Source organism: Lissotriton helveticus, chromosome 12, assembly GCF_964261635.1.
Source record: "Lissotriton helveticus chromosome 12, aLisHel1.1, whole genome shotgun sequence".
NCBI classification, from domain to species: domain Eukaryota; kingdom Metazoa; phylum Chordata; class Amphibia; order Caudata; family Salamandridae; genus Lissotriton; species Lissotriton helveticus.
Window position 1 is genome coordinate 114,084,200 of NC_136073.1, and position 22,420 is coordinate 114,106,619.

At 48.4% G+C, this 22,420-nt stretch overlaps 1 protein-coding gene across 1 annotated transcript in view; it reads left to right on the forward strand.

Annotated features, from left to right (window-relative positions):
* Positions 1–1,559: 1,559 nt before the first annotated feature.
* The window catches only part of LOC144798642 (transmembrane protein 272-like), a 1,182,125-nt gene continuing 1,161,264 nt past the window's right edge, over positions 1,560–22,420 (forward strand). The window contains exon 1 of the mRNA XM_078669607.1: positions 1,560–1,619. The gene's annotated coding sequence lies outside the window, so the exon portion shown is untranslated. The remainder of the gene's footprint in view (positions 1,620–22,420) is intronic.

Here is a 22,420-nt window from a genome sequence, read left to right on the forward strand (position 1 = left end):
TTTTTTTCTGATCATCGCTGAGTTGTGACTCTGTAACAAGGTCAGGTCTTGATAATTCACTCTTCATAGAAGCACTTGCTTCTGTGCTAAATAATTGAGTGCCGAGGTACAACAACTGTTTAGTTAATTCATAAAGTGACACGGGCAGGCTCAATCTTATTTAAACATGAAAAGTAAGAGACTTACTATGCCTATAACATAGTGAGGTGTCTGTTTGTATTAGAACTGAAATGCTTATGATATGCAATTTAATATGTATATATATATATATATATATATATATATATAATTAAAAGCTAAATATGTTTTTATTTATTTCAGACATCTACTTGTATATTAAACCACAGAGGTATAATGCTAAATAAAACAGAGAGAAAAATGGAACAGAGGAAAGAATACTATTTACTTGCAACTGAGTAAGAAAAGGGACAGAATGTCGACAATGTGGTCGAAGAAAAAAGAGCTGCTGGCAAGAAAACTAAAAAGTTCCTTAAAATAGTATGTGGAAAACTGCAAAGTGAGCAAAAGCAAGTAAATAAGAAGCTAGGTTTCAATTTACCTAGAAATTGACAAAAAAGTGACATTAACATAAATAAAACATATGAGAAAGCAAGTACTTCAACAAGAAGACAGAGGCAGTTTAAGGAAATAAGGCAACTGTCTTTCTGTCTGTCCGTTAAAAAGCCTTGGAACGAGTCCATAAATATTTCCTGAGGCAGGCATGTATTCCTGAATCAGAGTGCATACCCCAGTGTGCAGTATTTGTATAGCCCTTCAATCGCTGGCGGCACAGCACCCAGTATAACATGCTGCATGGCTAAACACTTAAGGACCCAAAGGAGAGACATATTGGCTTTACCAATGTTTGTGCTTTTAATGTTCCTGATTTGCCCAGAATCACAGGATGTTGAGCGCACGCCGAGACTCGAGCCTGATTTCCCAGATCCAAAGCCAGAATCTCTGGCCACACCCACATCTCCTCCCATGTGCGATAAAGTGCTTCAGGAACAGCCTCAAAAGGCTTGGTCCTCCCTCCTCACTCCTTCAATTGGAATGCCTTTAAAAGCAACACTGTTATAGAAAAAAAAACGATTTTCCTTCTTTCCACCTATCTCTGACAGCGGTGTGCCACTGACTTTGGCCAAAACTAAGCGGCCTTTAAAGATGAGGACTTACCGTATCCGAGCTGCGGACCGCACACACAGACCTGAGCTGCAGCAGCAGGTGCACTAACTCTCAAACCAATTCGCGGCTCGAGTACTGTTTTTTGTGCATATTTTATATAGCGCGAACTCGACCCTGTATTTACATTACACGGGAGATTAAGTGATTTGCCCCAAATCACAGGATGTGGGTGTGACCTCGAGGCTCGAATCCTGGTTTCAGCACCAGAGTCGGCAGCTTAAGCCGATGGGCCACATCCTCTCACCATGCACAAGCCCTGGGGCCGAGTGTGTCAACACACCAGGGCCTCTGGCTCTGGCAGGAAGCGTCAGCGCTCCATCATAAGACGATGCGCAGCAGGTGGTGCAGGGGAAGGGTCGCGGCTTCTTTAAAAAGCAGGAGGCTGAGAGGGCCTCCCCCTAGACATCGACAACCACAGAGAAGGCAGCGGCGGCCCCTGGAGACCCGGTGCAGTCGACGTGTAAGTGCGCAGCGCCTACTGGGGAACAGGGAGAGTTGTTTTTGGTGTGCTGTTGTGTTTTTGTGCATCGTTATTTCAATGTTTTGTTGTAGGTTTGTACTGCGTGGTTGCTCTATATTCTCTTTTTAAGTGTGTGTTGTTTATTATTGATTGTGTTCTAGTTCAGAGAGGTCCGTGAATGCTGCTACACTCCACACACAGACGCAGCTCGTTTCCTTTTAAGATCCCTTGAAAAGCAGCCATTCACCACAATCGGGGGCGCCACACGCTGCTGCTCTTGCGCTGTTCAAGACCTCAGTGACCCCAAAGTGTGGCCCGGACATGTCTTGACTCAGCAGCTGCGGGGCGCACTTCATCCCCCTCTACCAGGGGGAAGTTCGGCATTTGGTCCTTCTCAAAGCATAAGGTTGGGGCTCCGTCAATAACATCTCAGTAAGTTGGTGCACGCGCATCCAACTGACGGTCTTTCAGTCTACATGTCTGTTCTGCCTAACTTGCTTCCTCTTGCGTGACACACTAAGCGACGCTTTGCAGGAAGCAGAGTCGTGGTATCTCAGATTACAAATAATTTTGTATCAAAATCACAAGCAGCGCTTTAAATGGTCGCGTACTCCGTTGATGAGTACCTGCACTTTAAAAACAAGCATTTACAATGCAACGGTTTCGCCTTTGGAAAAGTTAGAGCTATTGGCATTGTAAATGACAAAATGTGTATTTATGTGTTGGTTTTGAAAACCGATAAATAAATGGCATTGTCATTTACATTGCCACTAGCTTAATCTTTCGCAAATGTGAGACCTATTGTACCCTACGGACGAGCTCAGCAGACAGCAATTACTACCACACACACCCACACCCAGAGCCACACACACCCACACACCCAGAGCCAGCCACACACACCCAGAGCCACACACACACACACCCAGAGCCCCCCACACACACACACCCAGAGCAGTCACATACACACACCCACTGGAGCAGTCACACACACACACACACACACTGGAGCAGTCACACACACACACTCTGGAGCAGTCACATACACACACTGGAGCAGTCACATACACACACACACTTTGGAGCAGTCACATACACACACACTCTGGAGCAGTCACATACATATACACCCTGGAGCAGTCACATACACACACACCCTGGAGCAGTCACACACACACACACTCTGGAGCAGTAACATGCACACACACACACACACACACACACTGGAGCAGTCACACACGCACACACTCTGGAGCAGTCACATACACACACTGGAGTAGTCACACACACACACACACACACACTCGGGATCAGTCACATACACACACTGGAGCTGTCACACACGCACACATTCTGGAGCAGTCACACACACACACACACACACACACTGGAGCAGTCACACACACTCTGGAGCAGTCACATACACACACACACACACACACTGGAGCAGTCATACACACACTGGAGCAGTCACATACACACACACACACACACTGGAGCAGTCACATACACACACACTGGAGCAGTCATGGTTTTCAGGTGTTTTAGTCTAATTAGTTCAATGGAAGCAAGACTACAATACCCATAATGCATTAGGTGATGACATAAAGGATGGGGACTGGATACGATGCCCCTAATGACGGAAAGAAGGCAGTCCTGCTATAGAGGTGTGGCACCAGCCTCTCTGTGGGGGTGTGGTTCCACACCTTGTCCCGCCTGGGGTTTTACATTTGAGGCTGTCACAGTGACGGTTTTCAAAGCCTGACCTGTTTTGCGTGACTTTCCACGGTAATACTACTGGCGCCCCAGGGTTGTAGCCGCAGCAAGTGTAAAACCCGGTGTCATCGAACAGAAATGGAGCAGCCACTAACAGCCACTAACAACCACTATATAAACCGCACTGACCAGTTTGTATGAAAGTCAATTGTGCACTGGTCGGTTTGAGAAAACATCAATAGAAAACAGCGAAGCAAGGGTACACAGTTTGTGTGAGCTGGCCCAGGTTTGTATGAACATGGTCACTGCTACTGATAAAGGGGAGTCCCAAAACGACGAAGTTCAGGCTGATTGCACAAGTGGGTGCTAGTTTCAGTATGACGACGATATGTTTCAGGAATAATGGTTGATAAAAAACACACACCCACGGAGGGATTGTGAAATTTGAATTTTCCGGTTTACATTTCACATCTAGTAATATTTCAAAATGTACATTCTTACACAAGAGTTGAATTCGAATCACCCTTTATTTAAGTAGAAACACCAATTTCCTGCCAATGATGCAATCTTTGGAGCTATATTAAAATCATAAAAGTAACCTGGTAACAGCGCAGAATGGGATTTATAAAATGGAGCAAACTCACGTTGCAGCAAAATGAATGCCTAACTGCAACTTGCTTCCTTGGCACACACGTGTTCTGCTTTACTGTGTGAAATCAAACTTTTTCCTTATAAAAATATAACTGAGAAAAGAAATCCAGTGCCTTGGGCGCACAGCAAATGTATTCCTGTCAAAACCTCAACTGCAAATGTATGCAATAAACGTGCTGCAAAAAAAAGATAGTGGCTTGTGCAGTTGGGTCTCGAAAGTCTGTCTTCTAGTTTTGGATAAACTCTATTTCCCCGAGAATGACCTCCACATGGTGTGAACCTCCGAGTTGAATTACTTCGTATTTTTAAGCTGCTCAATAAAAGCGAGAGTTAGACACCAGCGCAACACACAATTAACAAAAAGGTTCTGTTTGATTAAGTGAGCAGGAAGGCAGTAATTGTTATACAGCCTGGCGTACACTCTGTAGATAAAGAACCCCCCCTTTATCTTATCTCGGAACAGACAGGAGTGCTATTTAGATAAAATAATATATGAAAAGAGGTCAGGGCGAAAAATGGATCTAGAAGAAAGAAGGTAAAAGACAAAAGGAACATTTGTTTGTTTACAATGTAACAGTTTAAAAATGTTAAGATTTTTTTTTTAAGTCACAAATTCACGTACCACAATTTTTCCTCATAAGAAGAGGAAATAAAACATGGTTTAACAGCACATTAGCAGAACCCCAGTGCGCCCAGCATATGGAATCATAAGCCAGTGCTTAATTTGTAAAATATGAAGTGCAGGTGCTCAAATATTTTTAGGAGGCAACACCCACTTCCCTCGGCTCCACCCACTTCCATAAGTGGTCCCACCCACTTACTCTAGTTGCCCCACCCACATCGTCAACTGGCACTGCTGACTCTCAAGTACCAGAAAACTAGCACATGGTGGCAAAGGCTCATTTAGTGGACCCTGGGCAGATGCAATATGGGTGCCTCCATGGAAAATGGTGGATGAAGTGAAGCAGCAAGTATTGGGTGTTCTACAGTCCCTATCCCAAAGGAATGCAAGAGAGCCAATGTTGAAAAGAGATGCCTTTTTACTTTTTTAGGTCAGGATTACATGCGATCCCAAATTGACAGATCTATCTCTTTGCTTCACAGAAAGTCAGCACTTCATGTGGAATTCCATTGAGCAGCTCGCTGCTCAATAAACACTATTTCCCCAAGGGTTTGCCCTCAATTTAAGACCATTCTAGCCAGCTGGTCATTTGTCGTATATGATGTGGAAAGTCTGGTATTTCGCAGTTAACTAAATTAAATCAAGTGTGGGTATTGGTGTTCTTAGCTGCATTCTATAATTGCAAGGACGAGCAGGGTTCAACAAATCAACCCGTACATCTCAATTGATTCTTATTTGAGCAAGAAAAATGGAAGAGATGAAAGAATCAAAAAATGAATAAATATTAATTTTAGAAGGGTTCTATTAACAAAAAGTGTGTCCATGCGCTAGAGATGGAGGAGGAAGGAAGTAGAAAGTGATTGAGCAAGAACATTGGGAAAAGGAATGAGAGCAGTGCCAATCCAAATTCAAAAGAGAGTAATTAAAACAAACATATGCAGTTTAGTTTGACTATTAGTGTTATCAGTTTATAATATAGCTTTAAAAAAAAGAGACATTGCAGTCAGTAACATCGTGCTTGGAGGCCCTGAGCTCCCTTACCTCCCCCTCTTCTGTGAGGCACCCCTTTTTCACAGCGTCTTTCGGTCATCATTTTGAAAAACATCCATGAAAACTTTGCAGCTAGACCTCCGGATTCAAAACAGTGCAAACCACCTTCCAAAGCATGTGTGTTGGGGGAGGCAGCCTTAGAACATGTGGTTCGTAACTCTGCATCTGTTCAATGCATGAAGCTGCTGTTCACTGGTCTGTGAGCGATGCACGCACCTGAGAGCATTTTGCATGTGGGTGAGAAATGTTCAGAGCTATGACCAGGCACATGCACAGGGCAGGCCTGTGGTGGTTTCACGCTCCGGCTTCATAGTGCAGACATGCTCTGCTTCCTGTCACCTCTCTGTGCCCCCTCACCCCTGAAACATCAGCACTCACCATCAGTAGCAGCCCTCAATGGTCCGTGAAGCTGATTCTGGTACCACAGGCGTAGAGAAGCAGCACCTTAGGGATGTACAGCTTGGGGGGCTAGCCAGTGCCATGAAGAGCAGCGGGAGCATTTACAGAGTAAGCCAGTGATATGGAGTGCTGCATGGCGAGGCCATGATGCTCTCAACATGGGAGTCTTGCTGTTCTTTCAGCATGGAACTGTCCTAGACTGCTGAACATAACCCTCACTGACCCTCGGATCTCTTGGAGTTGTACTTGTGGGACGTGGCAATAAATAAAACTGTGCAGTGCGCACACGCTGCCTGCAGCCTTCTGCGTACACCCCCAACAACTATAGAACCAAAATCCAGCCCAAATAAAATTAGTGTCCCTCCCGACCCGCCCACTGGGCCGGCAACACTAAAATTAAAGGCCGTGGCCACCATATCGATTTCGAGAAGAACTTAATGGAGATTCATTCAGCATCTCATGAATCTCGGCATTCTTTTCTTGGCAATGGCATAATTACAGATCAGAGGGTTCACAGCTGTACAAAAGCCAATCACATGGTGGGATCGAATCCCAAAATTGACAAATAAATTAAAAAGTAAAATCATTTCTGCATCATTCCTGAAACATGTTTATGTGTAAGATGCATGCACGCATGCACCTATGTTGTCATGCATGTGTGCGCATTGGAAATGACACAACCACGATAAACGGCTGCGTCAATGAAACAGTTTTTTAAAGTTGATTTTTTACTAATGTTGCACAGCTTTGGCAAAAAGCATTTGCAAAGTCAGGGTATTAAAAAGCGGAACCGGATTCATTTCCGAATGCTTGTTCTCGCTTGGCATCTGACACTTACATCCTGAGGATTGGAAGTAGGAGAGGTGCGACAAACAAAAATTAAACTTTCGCTATGGGGATCCACAAATCATGCCTTAGAACGCATGCATCCTGATACACATGCAAAACGTTGATATCATTATTATAACTCCACCCACCAATTTTTCTTAGCAGTGAGACATGATTTCTTCATGTAAGTCACTTTTATACAGGGCATTGCAGAAGTGTATATCACAATGTAGAAGGGGGGCTGAATCCTTAAACAATGAGCAGCAGGGGCTCTGAAGGGGTGAAACACAACAAGGCCTCATTAACATTCAACTGGTCTTTTAAAGACCTGTGAAGTGGTCGGGTGCGGCTGTGTGTGCGCCTCGGAAGCTGTCTCGTCCCCGGGCTGCCACACACGAGGGGGGGGGGGGGGTCCGGGGGGGGAGGCTGAAGTCTTGTGGGTCAATAAATAATATTGGTGATGATGGAATGGGGCGGGCACATGGCGGCTCCTACACTAGTTACAGTTTCGAACTGTTGGTGGTGGTTCGGGCCCGGGACACACACTGATTGCAGACAGTCAAGTCAGTGCACTGCCTGACTTTAAAAACTGATTGGGGGCAGCGAGTCCTGCCTGGTGCGCCATGATCTTCTTTGCCTGCCTCACCTGGGTGCTGTTGGCCTCCGGGCGATGCTGGCTACTGCTGGTAAACACCAACGTCGTCGTGGGGGGGGGGGGGGTCGCAGTGGCTGGCACTCAGAGTGAGCAGTGACCAAGGCGAGTTGAAAGGCCTCCGTGGCCCATGGAACCATGATGACGGCGGTCTGCTGTGCAGTGCGGGTATGATGGGGCGTGGCAATGCGCAATGAAATGTGCGCACGGTGCCTGCTTCTGCCGACCAACCCCCGAAGAACTAAAATGCAGCCCAATTCAGTGTCCCGACCCGCCCACCGGGCCGACAAGACTGCGAAGGGCCCCGGCCTCCTCGCCAATAATGATCGACATCAGCTGTAATGTGAGACAGAGACTGACTGCAGATTGCGTCTTTACTCTTTGAGAAGATTGAGTTTGATCAAATCTTCATTTTTTTTCTCATGTTGGCTCAGACAGGGCAGAGGGCAGGCCAGAGGGCAGGCCAGGCTTACAGCTGCCACCGGGCCACCGCAACACCGTTTGCGCATCCGCTGGGACTGGGACACTGTCACCCTGGACACCTAACTCTCGGCATCGCAACCAGGTACCAGAGCAGCATGTCACATGCAGTCTGCAGACAGTAGCTGCTTGTGTACCTGACTGGCGTGATGCTTCCCGCCTGGCGCCTTCCCGGACGGTTTTTAAATTTCCCAGCCGGCAGCACTGAACACTGCTTGCCATCCGCCCCGCCCCGCCCTCTTCTCCTCCCCCCCAGCAGTGTCACACGATCCGGCGAGGTGTCCAGCATTGTTTTTTCAAGTTGTTAACTCAAGCACATTGACTTTTGCCAAGTCATTATGCATATCTAGGGCTGCCTTCCTGGTGTGAAGTGTTACTTCAAGTTCCATGACAAAAGCTCCCAGAGTAACACAGTGCAGAGAGGCTCTATCTAAATAATTGACGTGTTCTTTGTTGACCCGGCCCTGATAATTAAGTGCCGGTGCTAAGCAGTCCATCACCACCCCTTGTTGTAAATAATTTTGTCCACCCTAAGCGTGGAAGGGTATACTCAGATGTGAGTCCCTTGCTCATTGCACCATCAGGATTCAAGCAAGCCGGGCCGAAGACGGCTGTAATGCCAGAAACCGGTCCCCGGAAGCTTGTTTCCTTCCCAGTGTAAGAATTGGCTTTTGTAGTCTGGTCTGCCCTGTTCCCATGATGCACTGGGCCAGGGACAGACTAATTTGCATACAGCCAGGTTCTGAAACTGGGATGGTGCAATGAGCTAGAAAACGGTGTTGGATCTAGCCCTGATCTCTTGACTGGGTGAGAGTACTCTGCTTAATTCAGAGACTCTGTCCATCACCACCCCTTGTTGTAAATAATTTTGTCCACCCTAAGCGTGGAAGGGTATACTCAGATGTGAGTCCCTTGCTCATTGCACCATCAGGATTCAAGCAAGCCGGGCCGAAGACGGCTGTAATGCCAGAAACCGGTCCCCGGAAGCTTGTTTCCTTCCCAGTGTAAGAATTGGCTTTTGTAGTCTGGTCTGCCCTGTTCCCATGATGCACTGGGCCAGGGACAGACTAATTTGCATACAGCCAGGTTCTGAAACTGGGATGGTGCAATGAGCTAAAAAACGGTGTTGGATCTAGCCCTGATCTCTTGACTGGGTGAGAGTACTCTGCTTAATTCAGAGACTCTGTCCATCACCACCCCTTGTTGTAAATAATTTTGTCCACCCTAAGCGTGGAAGGGTATACTCAGATGTGAGTCCCTTGCTCATTGCACCATCAGGATTCAAGCAAGCCGGGCCGAAGACGGCTGTAATGCCAGAAACCGGTCCCCGGAAGCTTGTTTCCTTCCCAGTGTAAGAATTGGCTTTTGTAGTCTGGTCTGCCCTGTTCCCATGATGCACTGGGCCAGGGACAGACTAATTTGCATACAGCCAGGTTCTGAAACTGGGATGGTGCAATGAGCTAAAAAACGGTGTTGGATCTAGCCCTGATCTCTTGACTGGGTGAGAGTACTCTGCTTAATTCAGAGACTCTGTCCATCACCACCCCTTGTTGTAAATAATTTTGTCCACCCTAAGCGTGGAAGGGTATACTCAGATGTGAGTCCCTTGCTCATTGCACCATCAGGATTCAAGCAAGCCGGGCCGAAGACGGCTGTAATGCCAGAAACCGGTCCCCGGAAGCTTGTTTCCTTCCCAGTGTAAGAATTGGCTTTTGTAGTCTGGTCAGCCCTGTTCCCATGATGCACTGGGCAGGGACAGACTAATTTGCATACAGCCAGGTTCTGAAACTGGGATGGTGCAATGAGCTAAAAAACGGTGTTGGATCTAGCCCTGATCTCTTGACTGGGTGAGAGTACTCTGCTTAATTCAGAGACTCTGTCCATCACCACCCCTTGTTGTAAATAATTTTGTCCACCCTAAGCGTGGAAGGGTATACTCAGATGGGAGTCCCTTGCTCATTGCACCATCAGGATTCAAGCAAGCCGGGCCGAAGACGGCTGTAATGCCAGAAACCGGTCCCCGGAAGCTTGTTTCCTTCCCAGTGTAAGAATTGGCTTTTGTAGTCTGGTCTGCCCTGTTCCCATGATGCACTGGGCCAGGGACAGACTAATTTGCATACAGCCAGCTTCTGAAACTGGGATGGTGCAATGAGCTAAAAAACAGTGTTGGATCTAGCCCTGATCTCTTGACTGGGTGAGAGTACTCTGCTTAATTCAGAGACTCTGTCCATCACCACCCCTTGTTGTAAATAATTTTGTCCACCCTAAGCGTGGAAGGGTATACTCAGATGTGAGTCCCTTGCTCATTGCACCATCAGGATTCAAGCAAGCCGGGCCGAAGACGGCTGTAATGCCAGAAACCGGTCCCCGGAAGCTTGTTTCCTTCCCAGTGTAAGAATTGGCTTTTGTAGTCTGGTCTGCCCTGTTCCCATGATGCACTGGGCCAGGGACAGACTAATTTGCATACAGCCAGGTTCTGAAACTGGGATGGTGCAATGAGCTAAAAAAACGGTGTTGGATCTAGCCCTGATCTCTTGACTGGGTGAGAGTACTCTGCTTAATTCAGAGACTCTGTCCATCACCACCCCTTGTTGTAAATAATTTTGTCCACCCTAAGCGTGGAAGGGTATACTCAGATGTGAGTCCCTTGCTCATTGCACCATCAGGATTCAAGCAAGCCGGGCCGAAGACGGCTGTAATGCCAGAAACCGGTCCCCGGAAGCTTGTTTCCTTCCCAGTGTAAGAATTGGCTTTTGTAGTCTGGTCTGCCCTGTTCCCATGATGCACTGGGCCAGGGACAGACTAATTTGCATACAGCCAGGTTCTGAAACTGGGATGGTGCAATGAGCTAAAAAACGGTGTTGGATCTAGCCCTGATCTCTTGACTGGGTGAGAGTACTCTGCTTAATTCAGAGACTCTGTCCATCACCACCCCTTGTTGTAAATAATTTTGTCCACCCTTTGCGTGGAAGGGTATACTGAGATGTGAGTCCCTTGCTCATTGCACCATCAGGATTCAAGCAAGCCGGGCCGAAGACGGCTGTAATGCCAGAAACAGGTCCCCGGAAGCTTGTTTCCTTCCCAGTGTAAGAATTGGCTTTTGTAGTCTGGTCTGCCCTGTTCCCATGATGCACTGAACCAGGGACAGACTAATTTGCATACAGCCAGGTTCTGAAACTGGGATGGTGCAATGAGCTAAAAAACGGTGTTGGATCTAGCCCTGATCTCTTGACTGGGTGAGAGTACTCTGCTTAATTCAGAGACTCTGTCCATCACCACCCCTTGTTGTAAATAATTTTGTCCACCCTAAGCGTGGAAGGGTATACTCAGATGTGAGTCCCTTGCTCATTGCACCATCAGGATTCAAGCAAGCCGGGCCGAAGACTGCTGTAATGCCAGAAACCGGTCCCCGGAAGCTTGTTTCCTTCCCAGTGTAAGAATTGGCTTTTGTAGTCTGGTCTGCCCTGTTCCCATGATGCACTGGGCCAGGGACAGACTAATTTGCATACAGCCAGGTTCTGAAACTGGGATGGTGCAATGAGCTAAAAAACGGTGTTGGATCTAGCCCTGATCTCTTGACTGGGTGAGAGTACTCTCCTTAATTCAGAGACTCTGTCCATCACCACCCCTTGTTGTAAATAATTTTGTCCACCCTAAGCGTGGAAGGGTATACTCAGATGTGAGTCCCTTGCTCATTGCACCATCAGGATTCAAGCAAGCCGGGCCGAAGACGGCTGGAATGCCAGAAACCGGTCCCCGGAAGCTTGTTTCCTTCCCAGTGTAAGAATTGGCTTTTGTAGTCTGGTCTGCCCTGTTCCCATGATGCACTGGGCCAGGGACAGACTAATTTGCATACAGCCAGGTTCTGAAACTGGGATGGTGCTATGAGCTAAAAAACGGTGTTGGATCTAGCCCTGATCTCTTGACTGGGCGAGAGTACTCTGCTTAATTCAGAGACTCTGTCCATCACCACCCCTTGTTGTAAATAATTTTGTCCACCCTAAGCGTGGAAGGGTATACTCAGATGTGAGTCCCTTGCTCATTGCACAATCAGGATTCAAGCAAGCCGGGCCGAAGACGGCTGTAATGCCAGAAACCGGTCCCCGGAAGCTTGTTTCCTTCCCAGTGTAAGAATTGGCTTTTGTAGTGTGGTCTGCCCTGTTCCCATGATGCACTGGGCCAGGGACAGACTAATTTGCATACAGCCAGGTTCTGAAACTGGGATGGTGCAATGAGCTAAAAAACGGTGTTGGATCTAGCCCTGATCTCTTGACTGGGTGAGAGTACTCTGCTTAATTCAGAGACTCTGTCCTTCACCACCCCTTGTTGTAAATAATTTTGTCCACCCTAAGCGTGGAAGGGTATACTCAGATGTGAGTCCCTTGCTCATTGCACCATCAGGATTCAAGCAAGCCGGGCCAAAGACGGCTGTAATGCCAGAAACCGGTCCCCGGAAGCTTGTTTCTTTCCCAGTGTAAGAATTGGCTTTTGTAGTCTGGTCTGCCCTGTTCCCATAATGCACTGGGCCAGGGACAGACTAATTTGCATACAGCCAGGTTCTGAAACTGGGATGGTGCAATGAGCTTAAAAACGGTGTTGGATCTAGCCCTGATCTCTTGACTGGGTGAGAGTACTCTGCTTAATTCAGAGACTCTGTCCATCACCACCCCTTGTTGTAAATAATTTTGTCCACTCTAAGCGTGGAAGGGTATACTCAGATGTGAGTCCCTTGCTCATTGCACCATCAGGATTCAAGCAAGCCGGGCCGAAGACGGCTGTAATGCCAGAAACCGGTCCCCGGAAGCTTGTTTCCTTCCCAGTGTAAGAATTGGCTTTTGTAGTCTGGTCTGCCCTGTTCCCATGATGCACTGGGCCAGGGACAGACTAATTTGCATACAGCCAGGTTCTGAAACTAGGATGGTGCAATGAGCTAAAAAACGGTGTTGGATCTAGCCCTTATCTCTTGACTGGGTGAGAGTACTCTGCTTAATTCAGAGACTCTGTCCATCACCACCCCTTGTTGTAAATAATTTAGTCCACCCTAAGCGTGGAAGGGTATACTCAGATGTGAGTCCCTTGCTCATTGCACCATCAGGATTCAAGCAAGCCGGGCCGAAGACGGCTGTAATGCCAGAAACCGGTCCCCAGAAGCTTGTTTCCTTCCCAGTGTAAGAATTGGCTTTTGTAGTCTGGTCTGCCCTGTTCCCATGATGCACTGGGCCAGGGACAGACTAATTTGCATACAGCCAGGTTCTGAAACTGGGATGGTGCAATGAGCTAAAAAACGGTGTTGGATCTAGCCCTGATCTCTTGACTGGGTGAGAGTACTCTCCTTAATTCAGAGACTCTGTCCATCACCACCCCTTGTTGTAAATAATTTTGTCCACCCTAAGCGTGGAAGGGTATACTCAGATGTGAGTCCCTTGCTCATTGCACCATCAGGATTCAAGCAAGCCGGGCCGAAGACGGCTGGAATGCCAGAAACCGGTCCCCGGAAGCTTGTTTCCTTCCCAGTGTAAGAATTGGCTTTTGTAGTCTGGTCTGCCCTGTTCCCATGATGCACTGGGCCAGGGACAGACTAATTTGCATACAGCCAGGTTCTGAAACTGGGATGGTGCTATGAGCTAAAAAACGGTGTTGGATCTAGCCCTGATCTCTTGACTGGGCGAGAGTACTCTGCTTAATTCAGAGACTCTGTCCATCACCACCCCTTGTTGTAAATAATTTTGTCCACCCTAAGCGTGGAAGGGTATACTCAGATGTGAGTCCCTTGCTCATTGCACAATCAGGATTCAAGCAAGCCGGGCCGAAGACGGCTGTAATGCCAGAAACCGGTCCCCGGAAGCTTGTTTCCTTCCCAGTGTAAGAATTGGCTTTTGTAGTGTGGTCTGCCCTGTTCCCATGATGCACTGGGCCAGGGACAGACTAATTTGCATACAGCCAGGTTCTGAAACTGGGATGGTGCAATGAGCTAAAAAACGGTGTTGGATCTAGCCCTGATCTCTTGACTGGGTGAGAGTACTCTGCTTAATTCAGAGACTCTGTCCTTCACCACCCCTTGTTGTAAATAATTTTGTCCACCCTAAGCGTGGAAGGGTATACTCAGATGTGAGTCCCTTGCTCATTGCACCATCAGGATTCAAGCAAGCCGGGCCGAAGACGGCTGTAATGCCAGAAACCGGTCCCCGGAAGCTTGTTTCTTTCCCAGTGTAAGAATTGGCTTTTGTAGTCTGGTCTGCCCTGTTCCCATAATGCACTGGGCCAGGGACAGACTAATTTGCATACAGCCAGGTTCTGAAACTGGGATGGTGCAATGAGCTTAAAAACGGTGTTGGATCTAGCCCTGATCTCTTGACTGGGTGAGAGTACTCTGCTTAATTCAGAGACTCTGTCCATCACCACCCCTTGTTGTAAATAATTTTGTCCACTCTAAGCGTGGAAGGGTATACTCAGATGTGAGTCCCTTGCTCATTGCACCATCAGGATTCAAGCAAGCCGGGCCGAAGACGGCTGTAATGCCGGAAACCGGTCCCCGGAAGCTTGTTTCCTTCCCAGTGTAAGAATTGGCTTTTGTAGTCTGGTCTGCCCTGTTCCCATGATGCACTGGGCCAGGGACAGACTAATTTGCATACAGCCAGGTTCTGAAACTAGGATGGTGCAATGAGCTAAAAAACGGTGTTGGATCTAGCCCTGATCTCTTGACTGGGTGAGAGTACTCTGCTTAATTCAGAGACTCTGTCCATCACCACCCCTTGTTGTAAATAATTTAGTCCACCCTAAGCGTGGAAGGGTATACTCAGATGTGAGTCCCTTGCTCATTGCACCATCAGGATTCAAGCAAGCCGGGCCGAAGACGGCTGTAATGCCAGAAACCGGTCCCCGGAAGCATGTTTCCTTCCCAGTGTAAGAATTGGCTTTTGTAGTCTGGTCTGCCCTGTTCCCATGATGCACTGGGCCAGGGACAGACTAATTTGCATACAGCCAGGTTCTGAAACTGGGATGGTGCAATGAGCTAAAAAACGGTGTTGGATCTAGCCCTGATCTCTTGACTGGGTGAGAGTACTCTGCTTAATTCAGAGACTCTGTCCATCACCACCCCTTGTTGTAAATAATTTTGTCCACCCTAAGCGTGGAAGGGTATACTCAGATGTGAGTCCCTTGCTCATTGCACAATCAGGATTCAAGCAAGCCGGGCCGAAGACGGCTGTAATGCCAGAAACCGGTCCCCGGAAGCTTGTTTCCTTCCCAGTGTAAGAATTGGCTTTTGTAGTGTGGTCTGCCCTGTTCCCATGATGCACTGGGCCAGGGACAGATTAATTTGCATACAGCCAGGTTCTGAAACTGGGATGGTGCAATGAGCTAAAAAACGGTGTTGGATCTAGCCCTGATCTCTTGACTGGGTGAGAGTACTCTGCTTAATTCAGAGACTCTGTCCTTCACCACCCCTTGTTGTAAATAATTTTGTCCACCCTAAGCGTGGAAGGGTATACTCAGATGTGAGTCCCTTGCTCATTGCACCATCAGGATTCAAGCAAGCCGGGCCAAAGACGGCTGTAATGCCAGAAACCGGTCCCCGGAAGCTTGTTTCTTTCCCAGTGTAAGAATTGGCTTTTGTAGTCTGGTCTGCCCTGTTCCCATAATGCACTGGGCCAGGGACAGACTAATTTGCATACAGCCAGGTTCTGAAACTGGGATGGTGCAATGAGCTTAAAAACGGTGTTGGATCTAGCCCTGATCTCTTGACTGGGTGAGAGTACTCTGCTTAATTCAGAGACTCTGTCCATCACCACCCCTTGTTGTAAATAATTTTGTCCACTCTAAGCGTGGAAGGGTATACTCAGATGTGAGTCCCTTGCTCATTGCACCATCAGGATTCAAGCAAGCCGGGCCGAAGACGGCTGTAATGCCAGAAACCGGTCCCCGGAAGCTTGTTTCCTTCCCAGTGTAAGAATTGGCTTTTGTAGTCTGGTCTGCCCTGTTCCCATGATGCACTGGGCCAGGGACAGACTAATTTGCATACAGCCAGGTTCTGAAACTAGGATGGTGCAATGAGCTAAAAAACGGTGTTGGATCTAGCCCTGATCTCTTGACTGGGTGAGAGTACTCTGCTTAATTCAGAGACTCTGTCCATCACCACCCCTTGTTGTAAATAATTTAGTCCACCCTAAGCGTGGAAGGGTATACTCAGATGTGAGTCCCTTGCTCATTGCACCATCAGGATTCAAGCAAGCCGGGCCGAAGACGGCTGTAATGCCAGAAACCGGTCCCCAGAAGCTTGTTTCCTTCCCAGTGTAAGAATTGGCTTTTGTAGTCTGGTCTGCCCTGTTCCCATGATGCACTGGGCCAGGGACAGACTAATTTGCATACAGCCAGGTTCTGAAACTGGGATGGTGCAATGAGCTAAAAAACGGTGTTGGATCTAGCCCTGATCTCTTGACTGGGTGAGAGTACTCTCCTTAATTCAGAGACTCTGTCCATCACCACCCCTTGTTGTAAATAATTTTGTCCACCCTAAGCGTGGAAGGGTATACTCAGATGTGAGTCCCTTGCTCATTGCACCATCAGGATTCAAGCAAGCCGGGCCGAAGACGGCTGGAATGCCAGAAACCGGTCCCCGGAAGCTTGTTTCCTTCCCAGTGTAAGAATTGGCTTTTGTAGTCTGGTCTGCCCTGTTCCCATGATGCACTGGGCCAGGGACAGACTAATTTGCATACAGCCAGGTTCTGAAACTGGGATGGTGCTATGAGCTAAAAAACGGTGTTGGATCTAGCCCTGATCTCTTGACTGGGCGAGAGTACTCTGCTTAATTCAGAGACTCTGTCCATCACCACCCCTTGTTGTAAATAATTTTGTCCACCCTAAGCGTGGAAGGGTATACTCAGATGTGAGTCCCTTGCTCATTGCACAATCAGGATTCAAGCAAGCCGGGCCGAAGACGGCTGTAATGCCAGAAACCGGTCCCCGGAAGCTTGTTTCCTTCCCAGTGTAAGAATTGGCTTTTGTAGTGTGGTCTGCCCTGTTCCCATGATGCACTGGGCCAGGGACAGACTAATTTGCATACAGCCAGGTTCTGAAACTGGGATGGTGCAATGAGCTAAAAAACGGTGTTGGATCTAGCCCTGATCTCTTGACTGGGTGAGAGTACTCTGCTTAATTCAGAGACTCTGTCCTTCACCACCCCTTGTTGTAAATAATTTTGTCCACCCTAAGCGTGGAAGGGTATACTCAGATGTGAGTCCCTTGCTCATTGCACCATCAGGATTCAAGCAAGCCGGGCCGAAGACGGCTGTAATGCCAGAAACCGGTCCCCGGAAGCTTGTTTCTTTCCCAGTGTAAGAATTGGCTTTTGTAGTCTGGTCTGCCCTGTTCCCATAATGCACTGGGCCAGGGACAGACTAATTTGCATACAGCCAGGTTCTGAAACTGGGATGGTGCAATGAGCTTAAAAACGGTGTTGGATCTAGCCCTGATCTCTTGACTGGGTGAGAGTACTCTGCTTAATTCAGAGACTCTGTCCATCACCACCCCTTGTTGTAAATAATTTTGTCCACTCTAAGCGTGGAAGGGTATACTCAGATGTGAGTCCCTTGCTCATTGCACCATCAGGATTCAAGCAAGCCGGGCCGAAGACGGCTGTAATGCCGGAAACCGGTCCCCGGAAGCTTGTTTCCTTCCCAGTGTAAGAATTGGCTTTTGTAGTCTGGTCTGCCCTGTTCCCATGATGCACTGGGCCAGGGACAGACTAATTTGCATACAGCCAGGTTCTGAAACTAGGATGGTGCAATGAGCTAAAAAACGGTGTTGGATCTAGCCCTGATCTCTTGACTGGGTGAGAGTACTCTGCTTAATTCAGAGACTCTGTCCATCACCACCCCTTGTTGTAAATAATTTAGTCCACCCTAAGCGTGGAAGGGTATACTCAGATGTGAGTCCCTTGCTCATTGCACCATCAGGATTCAAGCAAGCCGGGCCGAAGACGGCTGTAATGCCAGAAACCGGTCCCCGGAAGCTTGTTTCCTTCCCAGTGTAAGAATTGGCTTTTGTAGTCTGGTCTGCCCTGTTCCCCTGATGCACTGGGCCAGGGACAGACTAATTTGCATACAGCCAGGTTCTGAAACTGGGATGGTGCAATGAGCTAAAAAACGGTGTTGGATCTAGCCCTGATCTCTTGACTGGGTGAGAGTACTCTGCTTAATTCAGAGACTCTGTCCATCACCACCCCTTGTTGTAAATAATTTTGTCCACCCTAAGCGTGGAAGGGTATACTCAGATGTGAGTCCCTTGCTCATTGCACCATCAGGATTCAAGCAAGCCGGGCCGAAGACGGCTGTAATGCCAGAAACCGGTCCCCGGAAGCTTGTTTCCTTCCCAGTGTAAGAATTGGCTTTTGTAGTCTGGTCTGTTCCCATGATGCACTGGGCCAGGGACAGACTAATTTGCATACAGCCAGGTTCTGAAACTGGGATGGTGCAATGAGCTAAAAAACGGTGTTGGATCTAGCCCTGATCTCTTGACTGGGTGAGAGTACTCTGCTTAATTCAGAGACTCTGTCCATCACCACCCCTTGTTGTAAATAAGGTGCTAAGCACCGGCACAAATTAAGCACGGTCATAAGCCAAAGCAGAGTAGGCCGTGCAAGCTGAACGAGGTAGAAATCAGTCCACAGATAAAAGCCAGCAAAGTGTGCCGCAGGCCCGCCACTCGTCACACATATAAAGAGCAAAATGGCGCATCCAAGGCTTCCACTGCTGCTCTAGAATACAGAGAAGGAGCTAGCAGTGTCCAAATTGGATTGGAACCCCTTCAATCACAAGCCACATGGTCCCCAGCTCCGTTACAGGTGGAGACTTGTGGTGGAATTCACCCGTGGCTAAGAGCACTCCAAAAGGAAACTGGTGCTGGGACCCACACCGACGTCACGAAAGACACCGGCCATCATGCAGATGCGGATTGTAATCTTACTCACACGGACATCAACAGACCAAAATGCTAGAGGTAGTAGACGTGACAACACACAGCAACTGCCCCTGATGATATCACAGCGTTAGCCCCGTGCGCTCGCAAGCAGACTCTGCACACCCCAACCTGCACAGACAGCCTCTTTATGGTGCAAAAATGTCAGGGGAAATTCAGGGAAGATGAAGTAAAAATAGGAGGCAGGGCTCTCAAAGCCCCGTTTTGAATCTGTTCTTCACGTGGTCTTCAAGACCCTGAAAAACAAGTCAGGTCCCGGGCCGGCAGCCAATCACAGCGCGGCCCGGGAATGACGTCAGGGGGGTGTCCCGGGCCGGCCAGCCAATCACAGCGCGGCCCGGGGATGACGTCAGGGGGGTGTCCCGGGCCGGCAGCCAATGACAACGCGGCCCGGGACAAAGGGGCGGGACTTAAAAAAAGTCCCAGAAACGCCCCCGAATCGCGTTTTCTGGTGAAAGCGTGATTGGCAGCCTCTGTCTCCCAATGGCTAGCCTCCATTTATGGAGCTAGCCAATGGTATACAGAGGCTGAACCAAAGTACATATGTAGAATCATGAGGTTTCGCCGTGGGCGGGGCAACTGCTACGCAGTTGCCAACGCCCAGGACGAAACCTAAAAAATGTTTAAAGGGGCAGTGCTTTCACTTCTCTGCCGGGGCGCAATACTTTTAATGTGGGAGCACCCAGAACTAATCAACAGCAAACAGATAGTGGGGTGGGATGGGGGAGTGAGTGCCTGCACTTTCATTTCTAGCACGGATTACAAATACAGGGGCGGCTGGTGACATTTGAAAGTGGCGAGGCGTAAACTAATTTGCATATTGCACCGCAGCGATCGAGCGCAGCGAGCGAGCCCGAACCACCTTGCATCCATCCATACATCATTCATGCATCCACCCATCTATCCACCCACCCACCCTGTATCCATACATCATTCATTCATGCATCCACCCATACATCCATCATGCATCCACCCATCATGCATGCATGCATCCATACATCATTCATACATCCACCCACCCATCCTGCATCCATACATTATTCATTCATGCACCCACCCATCCATCCATCCATCCACCCATCATCCACCCATCATGCATGCATCCATCCATACAGCATACATGCATCCATCCATCCATCATGCATCCACCCATCATGCATGCATCCATCCATACATCCATACATCATTCATGCATCCACCCACCCACCCTGCATCCATACATCATTCAATCATGCATCCACCCATCCATCCACCATGCATCCACCCATCATGCATGCATCCATCCATACATCATTCATGCATCCACCCATCCATCCACCCACCCATCCTGCATCCTGCATCCATACATCATTCATTCATGCACCCATCCATCCACCCATCCATCCATCATGCATCCACCCATCATGCATGCATCCATGCATCCATCCATACATCATTCATGCATCCATCCATCCATCATGCATCCACCCATCATGCATGCATGCATCCATGCATCCATCCATACATCATTCATCCACCCATCCATCCACCCATCCTGCATCCATACATCATTCATTCATGCATCCACCCATCCACCCACCCATCCATCCTGCATCCATCATTCATGCATCCATCCACCCATCATGCATGCATCCATCCATGCACCCATCCACCGAACAATCATTAATGCACCCACCCTGCATCCATCCATCATTCATGTATTTTTATGACCATATAAAAATAAATTATGGACTCTAACAAGCCTTTAAGATCGATGTTGAAGGATGTGCCAGTTTACATATTACATCACCCCTACCTTTTTATGCTGGAAACCTTCTACCACCCATGTATTTGCCAGCCTGTAAGCCCTAGGTATGTACTATACAAATTCACATACAAACCTACACCAATATGCATGCAATAATAAATGCATATATCATGCTATTCCGCCTCTACCATTTGTTAACATTTTGAAATTTTATAACCTTAGTTCAAAGAGTACATTATATTTGTGGTGACAAAGTTGTTAACTCATTTTCTCGAAAATGTTTATAAAATGAAATCTGTTGAAGGCTGTTGTTGCAACTATCAAAATAGAAATTCTTAGAATTTTTACATTTCCAAAACCCCATGCCGTGAAATAAACGGGTGACCTGGAATAGACGCACACATTTCTGCAGCAGATGCTTTAACACACTGAACTATCTCAAGTCATTTGTGCAAGCTAGTTTACTGGAACACCGAAAAACACACACTCTTACCTTGCTGCCGGTCCCGCACACGACACAGGCTCACAGCGCCCCTGGCCAATCCTGGTGCCAGGGGCACAGGTACCCTCTCGCCCGCAGCACACCCATTAGGGCTCCTGATGGGCATGCGCAACGCCGCCAAAACACAAGTGCGCATGCGTGGGCACGGGTAAAAATTCACCCTCCGTCCCCACGCATGCGTACTTGTGTTGCCGTCTGTACAATCATGTCAATGAATCAACATGAGGCCCGCCCGGCGGTCTGACGTCATGTTGATTCATTGACATGATTGTCATGAGGGAGCTGCGGGCGGCGGCAGGCAGGGGGGGCTACACCCCCACGCCCCAATGGACGAACCGCGCCTGTCAAATACCGTAAATAAAAGTGACGAGTTAGACTTCCCGCGCTTATCACGGGACATTTGGACTAACTTCCTTCTTTGGGCCTCGTTACGAGATGGGAAGCAATCCGCTTGAGCTGGTAACCCCAGGTGCCTTGTAAATTCAGTTTACAAATTCTATGGGAAACAATGTCACACGTGCGTTTAGCCAGGAAGTAAAACTGTGCAATGTTTTTCAGAAAAAGGGACCAGGAATACGTGGAAAGGTATACCAGTGGGTGTGCCAATGCTCCTCGACGTGGGTGTGCCAATGCTCCTCGACGTGGGTGTGCCAAATGCTTCTCGACGTGGGTGTGCCAATGCCCCCAGGCGTGGCCGTGCCAATGCCCCCCAGGCGTGGCCGTGCCAATGCCCCTCATGCGTGGCCGTGCCAATGCCCCTCATGCGTGGCCGTGCCAATGCCCCTCATGCGTGGCCGTGCCAATGCCCCTCATGCGTGGCCGTGCCAATGCCCCTCATGCGTGGCCGTGCCAATGCTCCTCATGTGTGGCCGTGCCAATGCTCCTCGACATGGGTGTGGCCGGTGTGCCACTACCCCTAAGCCTTATTACCGACCCCTGGTGAGCACCTGATGAGCCGGGAAGGCTCTTCCCGGTTCATGAGGTTCTCACCAGGGGTCGGTAATACAGCGCCCAGGATCACACACTGTGTCCAGATTCGCAGGCGCTGCATTACAGCACTGGGTGCTACAAGGACTCCATAATGAGGCTCTTGTCTTAAAACACTTTTTTTTTTTTTTTAAATGACAATTTTGACCTTCAAGCAAATAGATCTGATA